The sequence below is a fragment of the Chrysoperla carnea genome, chromosome 3, assembly GCF_905475395.1.
Source record: "Chrysoperla carnea chromosome 3, inChrCarn1.1, whole genome shotgun sequence".
NCBI classification, from domain to species: Eukaryota; Metazoa; Arthropoda; class Insecta; order Neuroptera; family Chrysopidae; genus Chrysoperla; species Chrysoperla carnea.
The window spans coordinates 29728245-29741861 of NC_058339.1; the positions used below are offsets into that span (position 1 = coordinate 29728245).

A 13617-nucleotide genomic window follows, 5' to 3' on the forward strand; every position below is an offset into this window, starting at 1 on the left:
TGAATGTCAAATTAAAATTATTGAAAGCACTAATTACTTAAAATTAATGCATAAAAAAATGAGAAAGAAAGAAATCAAATTGCACAAATAGTATTTTTCAAATATAAATTATCATAATTATTTATTTAAATTTGTGAGACAATAATATTACATTTTCAATGTAAGTCATAAATGCAATCCATACAATTGTACATGCATTCATACAATTCTATAATTAAAGTAGTGTATCGTTATCATGGAAACGCCTCCAATAAAACTGACGCACAGAGTGCGAATAGATAATTTTCATATTTAGTACCTTGCTTTCAAAAAAGAAACACCTTTGAGAAACAGATTTAAAACTTCTGTTTTATTTAATCGTTGGTGTAGATTTATTGAAACAATTTTTTAAAATTTCAATTAACTATGCGTTTGTAAATTAGTATAAATATGCTGTCCATAACAGCCTCGTGCATATTTATCAAATTTTTGGCAAACAATTACAAAATGTTTTCAATTCACATGATAGGGATGTTTTCATTATCTAAGACGATAATTTCGGAGAAACAATTCAGAAAAAATTATTTAATAAATATTTAGCCAGAAAATAGATAGGGATTCCAATCTGGATGACTGACGATTAAATCAACTGTTGGGATTCTTTCAAACAACATTTCCATAGTAGTTCAAAAATTTCAGAATAACACATGAGATATAATTTATAAATATATATTAATAAAAAATAAAAAAATAATAATTAATTTAATTTGACATTACCATAAATTACAGATTTCTGTAAAAGTAGTCGTTTGACATTACCATAAATTACAGATTTCTGTAAAAATAGTCAATATAAAATATTTCACGGCCATCTTTTCTGATATATATATCATACATATATTTTACGTGTGTAAAACAATCCTTACCATTATTTCGAGTGTTGTAGAAAGGGAATAAGCGAGAGCAAGCTTTATCAATCTTTATTTTTAACCCCAGCGAAGTGGGTGTGTATCACTCTAGTTAAACAATGTTTTTGTCATCATCCATCCAATTTACTTCGTTTAGCATGAAGTGACTTGATTTCTAAACACTCTTTGTTTTAAATTGAATAAAATTAGGAAAGATACCGTGTTTTTTATACATTGATAATAATATCATTTTGATAATATTGGACTTTAAGGCAAATTTATTCTAGGCAAACGTTATTTACCAAACACTTTTAGTTTGGTGTGGATAAATCTGAAAATAAACTCATAGAAGAATACTTTAATCTGCTGATTACGAAAAAAATTAATAAATCCATCTAATTGAGATTGGAATGTAAGTTAATGATTTCACGAGACTGTTTAATACATTGAACAAATGAGCAAATACTTTCACAGAACAAAAATTTTTCAGGGTTTCCTGGGAAAATAAAAAAGTGACCAACAATTATTATTCTAAAGTTCAAATTGTTTATAAATCAATTATTTTTCGCGAATATCTAGTAATTTTCGTTATCAATCAAAAAATTTCTAAACAAAAAAAAATCACAAAATATGTTTTGAAAAAATTCATTGATATGATGGATGATGTGAATCGACTGTGAAAACATACCAATGAGAATTTAATAAATTTTCTGGTAACTGATAGTATCGGTCATAAAACGATTATTTATACATTTTTTTGTAATACATATTCAAAATATAAAAAATTAATAGTAATATTATTGTTTGACAATACAACTAATAAATTATACAAACCATAAAATTAAATTTAAAGGAAAAAAAATTATTGTATTTAATTGTTTTTTATTTATTTTTTATTTTAAATGATACAGCGGTATGTTCTATAAATAAATTATTTATTTTGTATATGATGTTGCTCGCGCTGACATTTTATTCAATTTTTTTTTATGGCCAATGAATGTCATCAGACAGCTAAACACGTGTTAGCGTGTTAGTTTTGGATCATATAAATATTAAGAAAGATCAAATATATTCTCGAAATTTTTGAATATCGAACACAAGAAACAAGTGAAATTTACAAAATTGAAAAATCCCTGGCACATTTTTCAGGTATGAAAGCCTAAATTCACACTTGAAACATATCTAAGAACACTGTCCATTGAATTACCTTTATCCTTAAAGTCTTTTTCAAACTGAACAGATTTTGAAGATCATCACAAATTTTTTAGGTTTTTCAGAGACGGGACTCTAAACTCGCACTTAAAACATAGCTAGCAATACTCCCCATTAAGTTACTTTTCAAACGAAACAAATCGGTTCATTCTTTTAGGCAGTATGACGCATAGACAGGAAGGTAAAAGGACACACAAACACAGTGTCAGGAAAAAGTTCCACCTCATCTTAATTGTAAATGGATTGTGATAAAATTTTAAGAAATATTAGTTCTTTGGCAGAAGAAATCTCAATTGCCATTAAACTAGGAATATTTTTTTCTTTATTTTAGGGATATTTTACCCAAATGTTAAAAATAAAAATTTTTGTATAATTTATTAATTAAAGACTGCTTCAAATTCAATTTGACATCAAAATAAAGAAAACAAACACACTTAGACCTTTTTTACATAGGTACTTGGATAACCATATCTGAGTTGACCTTTTCTTTATTCATAAAGTTTGGGGTCTTTGGAAATCGATTTTTATCCTTCCTAGATTAGGTATTTCGATAACTTTTTTAGATAATAAATAATTTGAGGTTTCTAAGATAATTATGTTGAGTTGAATTTTACATACGATTGCACATTTTACATTTGGTTGACGGACATATAAGCATAAAATTAGCAATTTTTAACATTTGCTATACTTTCACTGTGCACATAACATGATGAACTTTTCATAGCCTAAATCAAATTATTATTTTCATCTTTTTTGGCAAAAATTATACAAAGAATAAATTTTTTATCCACTAAATGATTTTTCAATTAAATAACTGACAAACATTCTTAATGATTCGTCGATAAGTTGCCTCTTTGGTCCGTACACAAACAGAATATTGATGCTTTGCTTGTTTGTGATAGATTACAAACAAGAAGGAGACGACACAATATATTGCTGACAGACAGACAAACAAACATAAATTTATATAAAAAGTTGTCCATTAAGAATGTCCATACACTTAAATTAAATTAGTTGTATAAATGATATTTCATAATTTGTTTTATTTGAAAGAGTTTCATTATATGGGCAATTTATGTGATATGTGACACCCGCGGCAATCGTTACTTCGGATGGGCTGCGCATTCTACCAAAATGAATGTTCAGTTCGAGCTATTTACCATGTTCTAAATGATTTTTACTCATATTGTCAATCTAGAACGAATGTTCATATTTCATATCAATTAAAAGAAAGTATAATTAATTTCACCGATGATATCGACTTGAACTATGTGGTCGAGTTATTCGAAAATAATTCAAACCAAATAAATTTTTTTAATCTCATGCCCCAGCAGTTTAGTTTAAAAAACTTCAGACACTCTTAACAGAAAACCTGTTATAAAACAGCATAGTAGTTTTAATATCATGATCATCGTCATTTTGAATAGTTATAGAAGCAAAGCAAAGTAAAAGCAACATGACCATCAGCACACAGAAAGTCATATCACCTGGTGACACATTCTCAACGATTACTGTATGAAGATGATGATGGCACCAATCCAGGCGGTATATTTGTTGTATATAAATCAAATACAAATACTATACATTTAAAATAATACTCTAACCTAACTATATTATGTATTTTATATGTATAGAATAGAAACAACAATATAATAATAATACAAATAGTAAAAAATAATACAACACGACTGATATCTACTGAAAGATCACACAAATAAAACATAATCTTTAGTTATTTATCTATAGTATTAAATAATATGTGGTTACTGTATTGTGTGTTTAAAAAGTGTGTTATATCGAATTTTATATGAAATTAATTTAAGGTTTGAATCATTACTAAGAATGTATATTCAGCGACCTATGGCGTTTTGGGCCAATGCTATTCATCTGTCAACGAATCAACGAAAATTACTTTCAATTTTTAGAAATCTTTGGATTTTCGTCTTAAGAAAATATATACAGGTGACATTGATCAACTGACGTTGATTGCTCCATTCTAGGACTTTGATATTTCAAACAAATCGAAAATCATGATTTTAGTTTAATGTGGCTTCAGAAATTTTTGTATAAATTCAAAAATTTCAAAGTATGTTACTTGGAGATACTTATACCGTTTTTTGGTAAAATTTCATTTTCAATCTTTCAACAATTTTAACATGAAATAATAATGACTTTATCAAAATTAAAAACATCTTGAGACCCATTGTAAGTTATTTAGAATACAAATATAAAACTAATGAACTTTTCTCTTTTTTTTCAGGTAAGAATCAATATGACTTCACATTTCGACTAAAATGGTAAAAAAAAAATACTATCATTTATATTTCATAAATTTTCTCAACGATTCCACCATTTGTTATTAATTCATGGCCGAATTGGATATTTCATCATGATAAATCATAGCCTCATAGAATCAAAAGACCATTCTTCAATAATTCGCATAAAATTTAAACTTGAAAATCATTTCAATCACCAGAAAATTTCTATATCTGGGTGTATTTACCCTTGTTTGAAATAAGGTTACCGATCATGTATCAAAGATACTCAAAAATTTAATTAATTTAATCTAATTATGTGTCACTCTATTAGCTCAGTTGGTTAAGGCGTAACCAATTCCGTCCGCGGTATGCATATGGTAGCGAGTTCGATTCCCGCCATCGCAACAAAAATTAATTTAATTAATAATTTTGATGGGCTGGTGTAGTGCATGGTATATGCATGAAGGAGGTGCACTCAGCCTCTGAAATTGAGGAGCTGATAAATGAAATTATCAGCGGAAAGGTGGTAAAACACATATATGATATCACAATGGGCTCTATAGCCTAAGTGTGTCCCTCGTGGACAGCCAATATAACCTAACCTAATTTAATTAAGTAATTTTTTCGCTACCACCCTCTGTGATCTACATTTTAACTCATACAAGGAAAATTTGGTTTCGCTCTTCATATCATACGATTCAAGAAAACAATTTTTGAGCATAATTTGTAAAAATAAAAATTATGACGTTTTTTAAACACATTGTAGTTAGTATTAATATTTTCAAGCACTTGTTTCAATATAACATTTACGTCTTCTATAACGTATGTTTTGACGTACACCTTACGCTCATATCTAATTCGTCAACTTTAAATTTCAAAAATGATTGTAAACACTATTTCTCACTTACTGTAGAACCGAAGTAACTTCATATAATATTTAAGATAATGATTATTTTTATAATTTAAGATGTTATTTTGTGTTCGCGCGTTCTCTAACATCACGTGAGCACATCTGTATGTGTATAATAAATATTTAATCATTATTTAATTCTGGCCGATATTAATTAAGTATTTATAATTATAAATATATATATATTATAGTGTTATTTATAATACATAAACTTATACATGTGACGTTTTAAATGGGATATTTTAAATGATTCATAGTCGTAAAACACGTTTTAAAAAATTTGATCTACAATCAACTCATTTTATTTCATTAATTATAAAGCCAGTTATATGTAATTTATTTAAGAGGACTTTCTCATTAAAAAGTTTCAGAAAAATTAGAAAATAAATCCTTAGTATCATGAAAATAATCACCTATAATTTTATGAAGAAATTCGTAGTAAAAAGCGCGCTTGACATGAATCCAAGAAGTCCGGGTTCGAGTCCTGGTTCGAGTGTATTTATTTCTATTTTCTTTAATTAAGATTACTAGGCAAGATATTTGTCAATATTTAGTTTACGCCGTATGTATCATTTTAAAAATCATCAATTATAATCGAGAGACCATGATGTAAATAAATATCGTATACATGATTAAAAAGTAAACAAAAACAAAAAGTATTAAGCCCAATATAGTTTATCCTAATAATTCATGAGCTTTACATTATTTTAAAAAGAATACATTATTTAATATAATTTGTGAGAAAATACTTTTATTTCAATTCTGCCATTTCATTTCAATTCAGTTCAATAGTGTCGTTTTAATTGGCAATTATTTTCACATAATCGATATGTTGTCTTTTTAGTAATGCACTGCTACAATCATTTTTTTATAATCACTCTTTATAATGTTATTTATAATAAGCTAAACATGCATATGACTTCAAGTAAAATTATTGCTCTATTCTTTTTGAATACATACATACTTTAATTTGAACATTATTACATTATTACATCATTTTTGAAATAAACAACTTAATTAGTAATTGATTTGAATACTACATAGTTTTCTAAAAAAAAATCATGTTTAGTGCAGTAGTTTCATTCTTGACAGTTTTTTTTTTAAAAACTAGTCCGAATTCTTTTTTATAAATAAAGTTAATTGGTTAAGAATTTTTAATGTCAGTGATCTTAATACTATGAATTATAATGTTAGTATTTAGGCTACATTTATTTTATTTCTTTTCAAAATAAAATGAATGATTTTATTCGTAATGTGAATCAATATGATCTCTAGACATGTTGAAAACGATTGAAGTGGCTTCTATTATTATAATTTTTCGCAACTAGATACAAGGAAAACTCAGTTGATGAGATAGTTTCTATCATAACTCTTAAATAGATGGACTTATTTGGATTCTTTTAATTAGTCTGTGTATATGTAATACTACCTTGATACACGCCTGTTTCGCTGGGCTTAAAAGTAAAAATATTCGCGTTATTGTCTTCGCTTCCCTTGCTCTCCACCATCCATCCAAATAATAGGGGCTGGGATTGTTTTACACGAACAGGAAAAATATATGTAAAGTTTTCATTTAAAAAAAAAGTAAAATAGTCATAATTCATTGAGTATATATATCAGAGCAAATGCTCATGAATTGTATCTGCTTTGCTATTTTAATAAAAATCTTTAATTTATGGTTCAAAATGATGCTCAGAGATAGGCAAATTGAAATGGGTAATTTCACTTTTAGAAATGAATTGAGCCATGTTTATTTGACCATTCATTTGTATAGTAATTATTTATATGTTAAAATTATATGTCATGCCTATTCCAAACCGAATCGATTTTGAAAATCATCGCCAATTTTTTAGTTTTTTTTTGGGTACAAAACTCTAAACTCGCACATGAAATATATAGCTCTGAACACTCTCCGTTAAATTACCTTTCAAGAGTTTAGGCGTGACGATGCCATAGACAGACAAACACACAGACACACACACATAGCGGTCAAACTTATAACATCTCTTTTTTTAGTTCGGGGGTTAAAAATCAAAGCTGAAATCGTTTATGTGAACAGGAATTCATATTTAACAGTACTATTATCAAATTATACCAAATATTCGTATACATTACTTGAATATAATACCTAATTCGGTCTTATAAATTAAACCTTATATAATTTCCGGTGTAAATAAGGTATTAACAATATTTTACCCAATAAATACATTCATATATATATTATTTTCTAAGCATATGAACTTATTTTACATATGAAATAGCTACCACACTAACAGTAAAATATTTTCTATATGCATCGTTGTATTATTATTATTATTATTATTAAGTATTAGTTGACTGTTTTGTCGCGTTACTATAGCGTTTTACATATTATACACCGCACAGGTCCTCACAACTGAATATCCTAGATGTACCTACCTTTATACTGAAACAGATACAAAACGATACACTTTATTCTGCATAAGTACACAATATTTTCATTCATATTATATACATAATACATGATAATGTTACGTTTTATATTTTAAACTATTATACAGTCTGTTCTATTGTTTTTACAAGAAGTGGTAGTTTTGAGATTGCATTTTGTAAGGAGCAACAACGATTTTTGAAAACTGAATTTCGTTTTGAGAAATAAAAATATCACGAAAACTAATATAAACAGCTATTTTTACCCCGGTGACGGCGAGAGTAATGTCTTGGACCGAAATGTATGCATGTTCATCTGTTTGCTCATACAACTTCTAAACCACTTTTTCATTTTGATAAATAAGTTATTGTTGAAAGCGTTTTGATCGTGCACTGGTTATATGCTATGTGACGCCATTTTAAATTGAATTTGATTCACTCTAGAGGGCATAAAATAATTATATATCCAATATAATTTCAATAAAATAAAGTTCAAAACTGAATCTCCGACGGACAATAGGACACAATCTATTTGCGATTAAAAAAAAACCGAGATATGTCGTGGGACACTCGGTAAGAACTATATTCCATTCGTAACTTAGTACCATTATAAATGTAGCGCTTATATATTTTTTTTTACAAGATATTTTTTTGGAAATTTAAGGTATTAATTTTAGAAGTCAAATACTTGTTTGCTTCTTTAAGGAATTTAATTTTATAGCATCTGTTAGTTTTTACCGTATGAATTAATTGTAGTATAAGTTTAAAAAAGGCATACTTCTGATTTATCACTACATAGTATAAAACAAAGTCGCTTTCTCTGTCCCTATATGTCCCTTTGTATGCTTAAATCTTTGAAACTACGTAACGGATTTTGATGCGGTTTTTTTAATAGCTAGAGTGATTCAAAAGGAAGGTTTATATGTATAATAACATCCATTAAATAGTGAAGAAGTACTGCTATTTTTGAGGTTAATAGTTAAAAATGTAAAAAGTAAATAAGTAAAAATGTAGTGTATGAATTTAGATATTCCAAAGATAGCAGGAAATCTTCATGGTATAGGGAAAGGGGGATTGTTTTACTCCAAATTTAACGCGTGCGGGCCACGGGCAGTAATGAATAAATCAAAACTACTGGATCGATTTTAATCACATAGGCTATATATTTTATACCCGTGCGAAGCCAGAGCGGGCCGCTATGTTTTTATATACAACGTTCACAGTTTTTCTGTAGTGTATTTAGTATCAGCATAGCACCCGTGCAAAGCAGGGGCGGGTCGCTAGTTATTTATTATGACAAAACACAAAAAATTTCATTGTTCTTAATTTAAATTATTTCTGTTTTCTTTAACTTCTCTTTCACAACTCAATTTGTTTTAAATGATAAAACATAAAATTTTAACAAAAAACACAAATTGACAGTTAAAAAAAGATTTTTGCATTTTCTCAAAATTCATGGCAGCCTGAATCAATTGAGAGAGTGTTATTGTCTTAGGTAACTTAGGTCCCAACCAGCAAACAAATATCATGCGATAAGGAACAGTTTTTAATAATCCTCAAAGATATCACCAGCCACCGTACAATGAACACCATGTATAAGTAAATACACGTGTTTAATAATATAGTGCAGTAAAATGCAATGCAGCACAATATGTATAACGTATAGTACATACCTATATACTCTAAGTACAGTAACAGTACCGTAGTACCGTAGTACGTACTAGGTAGGTATATGCTAACTGCTTGATGGTTGTTGGGGGTGGTGTACTTTTTTGTGTGTGATCATATGATGATGATGATGATTATAATGACAACACAACACACACGTGTCTGCAGTGTGTGCTGCACTGCGGTCACCACCCTAAAATATACACACATATATGTATGTATATGTATATGTACACCATACGACGACGCGCTCTTTATACTAACACAGAGTTTGAGAAAATTTCATTGTGTTTTTTCCCGTTTACTCATTGAATACCGATTTTGAAAAGTTAAAAGCTTTATACTGAACTTCTAACTACATTTAAATTTAATTAAAATTATTTAGAATGAGTGACGATTAATATAATAAGAGATTAATCTCATCTTCTCTAATGAGTAAAAACTTTCAATTTACTCACATTTATTACTTTCAGGTCGATATTAGTGTTTTTCTCTCTAAACGTTTTTGGAACTATGTTCCTTATCGCACGTTATCGTTCTGATTTGTTTACTGGTTGGGAGGTAAAATCAAACAAAACAACAATAAAACGACCCCAAAAATCAACCATTTTCATCTAGGTCACCAAGGAAACGAATACTTTTTCAATCGGTTCAGCTTGCCATGAATTTCGAGAAAATGCAAAACTAAAATGTCAATTTGTATTTTTTTTTTGTCAAAATTTTATGTTTTATCGTCTTAATAAATTGAGTTAAGAGAGTTATCAGAAGTTAAAGATAACAGAGCTAATTTAAAGTGAGTACAAGGAAATTTTTAATTATGTCATAATAAATATCCTGATCAAACAAATGTTATGTACGCACATATTGGGTTGACTACTAAATCAGAAGTATTTCTTTTTTAAACTAATATTACAATTAATTGATACAGTAATAACTAAAATAAGCTTAAAAAAATAAGTATTTTACCTCTAAAATTGATAACTTAAATTTATAACGTACCAAGGTAATATACGGGGTGTCCCCCAACATTTCTCGGCTTTTGTTTTCTTCTTTTTGGTTTCTTAATTTCTTATTGCCATGGAGTTACCAAAGATTTGTTGACTTTAAGTTGAGATATAGTTATTGAAATAAATACCACGATACTCGAAAGAAAATTGTATATTAAAAAAATATAATTGAAAACCATACAACATACTTACATTTCGCTAAATATCGACATTTCGACTGTAAAGCAACCATCGTCCGTAGCTAAATTTATGCATATTACATATGAAAACATTATTTACTAACTTGAAAATAAATATGTAAAAACTTACAGTTAAACTTACAAAAATAAAATACAAGTAAAAAAAATTATCACAAAATCGAAATAATAGATTTTTAGAGACCACCGAACTTGCCTAATTCAACTCGATATAAAGGAATAATTTATACTACGGCCGAGACTGTAATTTATACTAAGATATAATTTACGGTCGATAAAGAATTTTTTAAAACTCCCCAAATTATTTGTTATGAATTGTTACAAATATTTGTTGATCTTGAAAACTTTATTTTTCGGATTTTGTGTTAATTTTTGTATTTTTATTTTATTTTTGTTTTTTGAAAAATTAAATACACCTAAATTTTTTAATAATTTAACAAATTATAGATTTTTTTAACGAAATTTCATCTTGTAATATCTGAAAAACTTTCTGTATATCCGTATAATACTAGTATAATATAAATGTGACTGCAATACAACAGGCTAAAACATTTTGAAAATACTTTACAATGACTGCAATAACAACTAAACTAAAACTATGCTGGTGGTGAATACACCACCAACCATCGACTGTAGGAATAGAGGAATAGCTCCAGCTACTACTACTCTAGCTTTAACTAGAGCCTAGCTAACTTTAATACAAACGACAAACATAATATATACATAATATATGCTACAAAAACAAATTATTATCTTTTACTACTGTTGTTACTATTACTACAACAGTGCTAACCTCTAGTCAAGTTTGAGTTGTATGTACGAGTGTATAGTTTACAATCGTTAACTATACGCTATCCTGCTATTTAGTGTTATGGACAATGTAGGAGAATAACGACAATGATGTGGATAGATGTATAACTTGAATGGTGGCGGTATCTCGATGCTAAATGTTTTATAGCTCACCAGGAATTATAGTGTTTATTTATTATTTATCAAAACTTTTTTGGTTTTTAAATGAATTTTTAACCATATACTAGTTGTGTTATTTTCTTTTCACCCAATGATGAGCTAAACAGTTTTTTACGCTTTAATTATAAGCTTGAGCCTATTTAGGTAGTAATGAAATCATTTTCTTTACTTTCTTCTCCCGATGTTGAGAGTGTAAGTTTTGTTCTATCATAAAGTCGCCTTTCAGGAAAGTCATTAACTGGCTTGTCGTCTCCTTTCGTATAGACTACAAGTCCATACTGAAATTTTTCGGGTGATATGACTCACCAGGAAATATATCCTATATGTAAAAGTAAGTTTAAGCACCATGTCAGTTTTGCGTGGTACACCCGATGTTATTTCACCCCTGCGTCAGCAAATATGTACGACGTTGTACGAAGGGCTTTGGAAATTGACAAAATATCAAAAGTTTTTCCGGTATTGAAGTTGCCAGATTTATTTCTGTAATTCGCTTCGAATAACTATGCAGATCTTGAATCCGGTTACGTCATACATCGTACGACACCAAGGAGTGTGATATTCATATTCTCACCTGTACCGTGCAACACTGACGCCATGGTGCTTAAAGTTACTTTTACATATAGGAGCATTGCACCCGAAAAATTTCAGCATGGGTTTGTGGTCTATTATTTGATAAACTTCAAACAAAATACCTAGTTTGCAATTGAGCATTATATCCATCATTCTAACTTGGAAATTTCTTTTGAACTTTGATATAGTCTCGCGTTTGGTTTGATTCAGAAAATGAAATCTGTTGGATTTGACAAAGCGTACGATGTTTTTTTTCTGGCGATCATTCCTATTTCCATACATGTTACCATCGGTGGTAGCAATTTGCCTTACATAAAAAAAAAAAGAAAGTTTGAACTTTTGGGAGTTGAATGTTGTTTTTTAGAAAGGAATTTTGTTGTTGTCGCGAAAAATAATCATCTCTTTAACTTTTAAATAGGCTTTTTAGATTGTTAGGATTTCCATATAGTAGTGATAAATCTCCAGATTTGATTGGGAGACTTCAGAAAACGTGCAGTTTAAATTTTTTTATCTCGGAAAAACTGGGTATTTAAAACATCTGCAGTTATAAATTGCAGTTATACTGTTATAAATCGATGCCATATCTAGAATAATTTCACTTCTCCCAAGTTTCTGGTATATCTTCCGATGACTTGTCACTTTGAGGTGGCAACCCCATCATTTTGACTACGAAATGCAACACAAACTTAAAATACAAACCATAATAAATTCTTTAGATCACCTTATTTTAGATTACCAGCCTCGACAATACGATATAAGTAAAACAAGTAATCTTAAAAAAAACAATTGTATGAAAAATTTTGGTGCAATGCTTAAAAAAATTAAATGAAAAAGAAAAAATAGTAATCATAAAAAAATTCAAGTAGTACATAGCTGGGGTATGTGAAAAACTTTTGTACAGTAGACATGGCGACGTTATAATACAACCACCCGTATTATAGAGAAAAAGTATGTATGTTAGACGTGTTAGTTGCTTATTCTACAAGTGATTGGTCGCGGGGGAGTCTGGCCGCACTGCGCTACAATGTTTTAAGCTATCTGTATGTGTGTATGTTTTTTTTTCCTTGTATGCATTTTAATATTTTATTTCGTATGCATATACACAATACTTACACTAACTGACTGCAGCAGGTCTTAGACAAGATGTTCTGGGTACAGTCAATCCGAATTCAATTCGGATTGACCACTTATGCTTGAAATAATTAATTATAGCAGCCTCAAACGATAATCTTTAGATGGATGTTACTTATACCAAAATAAGAAAACAAGTAAAATTTATAAAATTTAAAAAACCCTCGACAAATGCAATTCCTTGTAAACCGATTTTTGGAAACTTAGCTATAAAATGTTCTCAATCAAGGCGGTTCGACCGTTTAGGGGCTACGATGCCACTGAGAAACACACAGACGCACAGGTAAACACTTTAAACTTATAACACTCCTTCTTAAATCATTCGCAAAGTGATGATCAAGGACATCAGATGAGATGAAAAGGATACTTAGAGAACTATCATTTTTTGGGACAAATTTT

General features: G+C 28.8%; 1 protein-coding gene across 2 annotated transcripts in view; it reads left to right on the forward strand.

Annotated features, from left to right (window-relative positions):
• The window catches only part of LOC123295196 (early growth response protein 1), a 128689-nt gene that overhangs the window by 102876 nt on the left and 12196 nt on the right, over window positions 1-13617 (forward strand). Inside the window, exon 1 of one of the 2 annotated variants that reach the window (XM_044876444.1) lies at window positions 3615-3644. The exons of the other annotated variant lie outside the window; for it this stretch is intronic. The gene's annotated coding sequence lies outside the window, so the exon portion shown is untranslated. Of the gene's footprint in view, window positions 1-3614; window positions 3645-13617 lie in introns of those variants that run through there. 2 annotated transcript variants of the gene reach the window in all.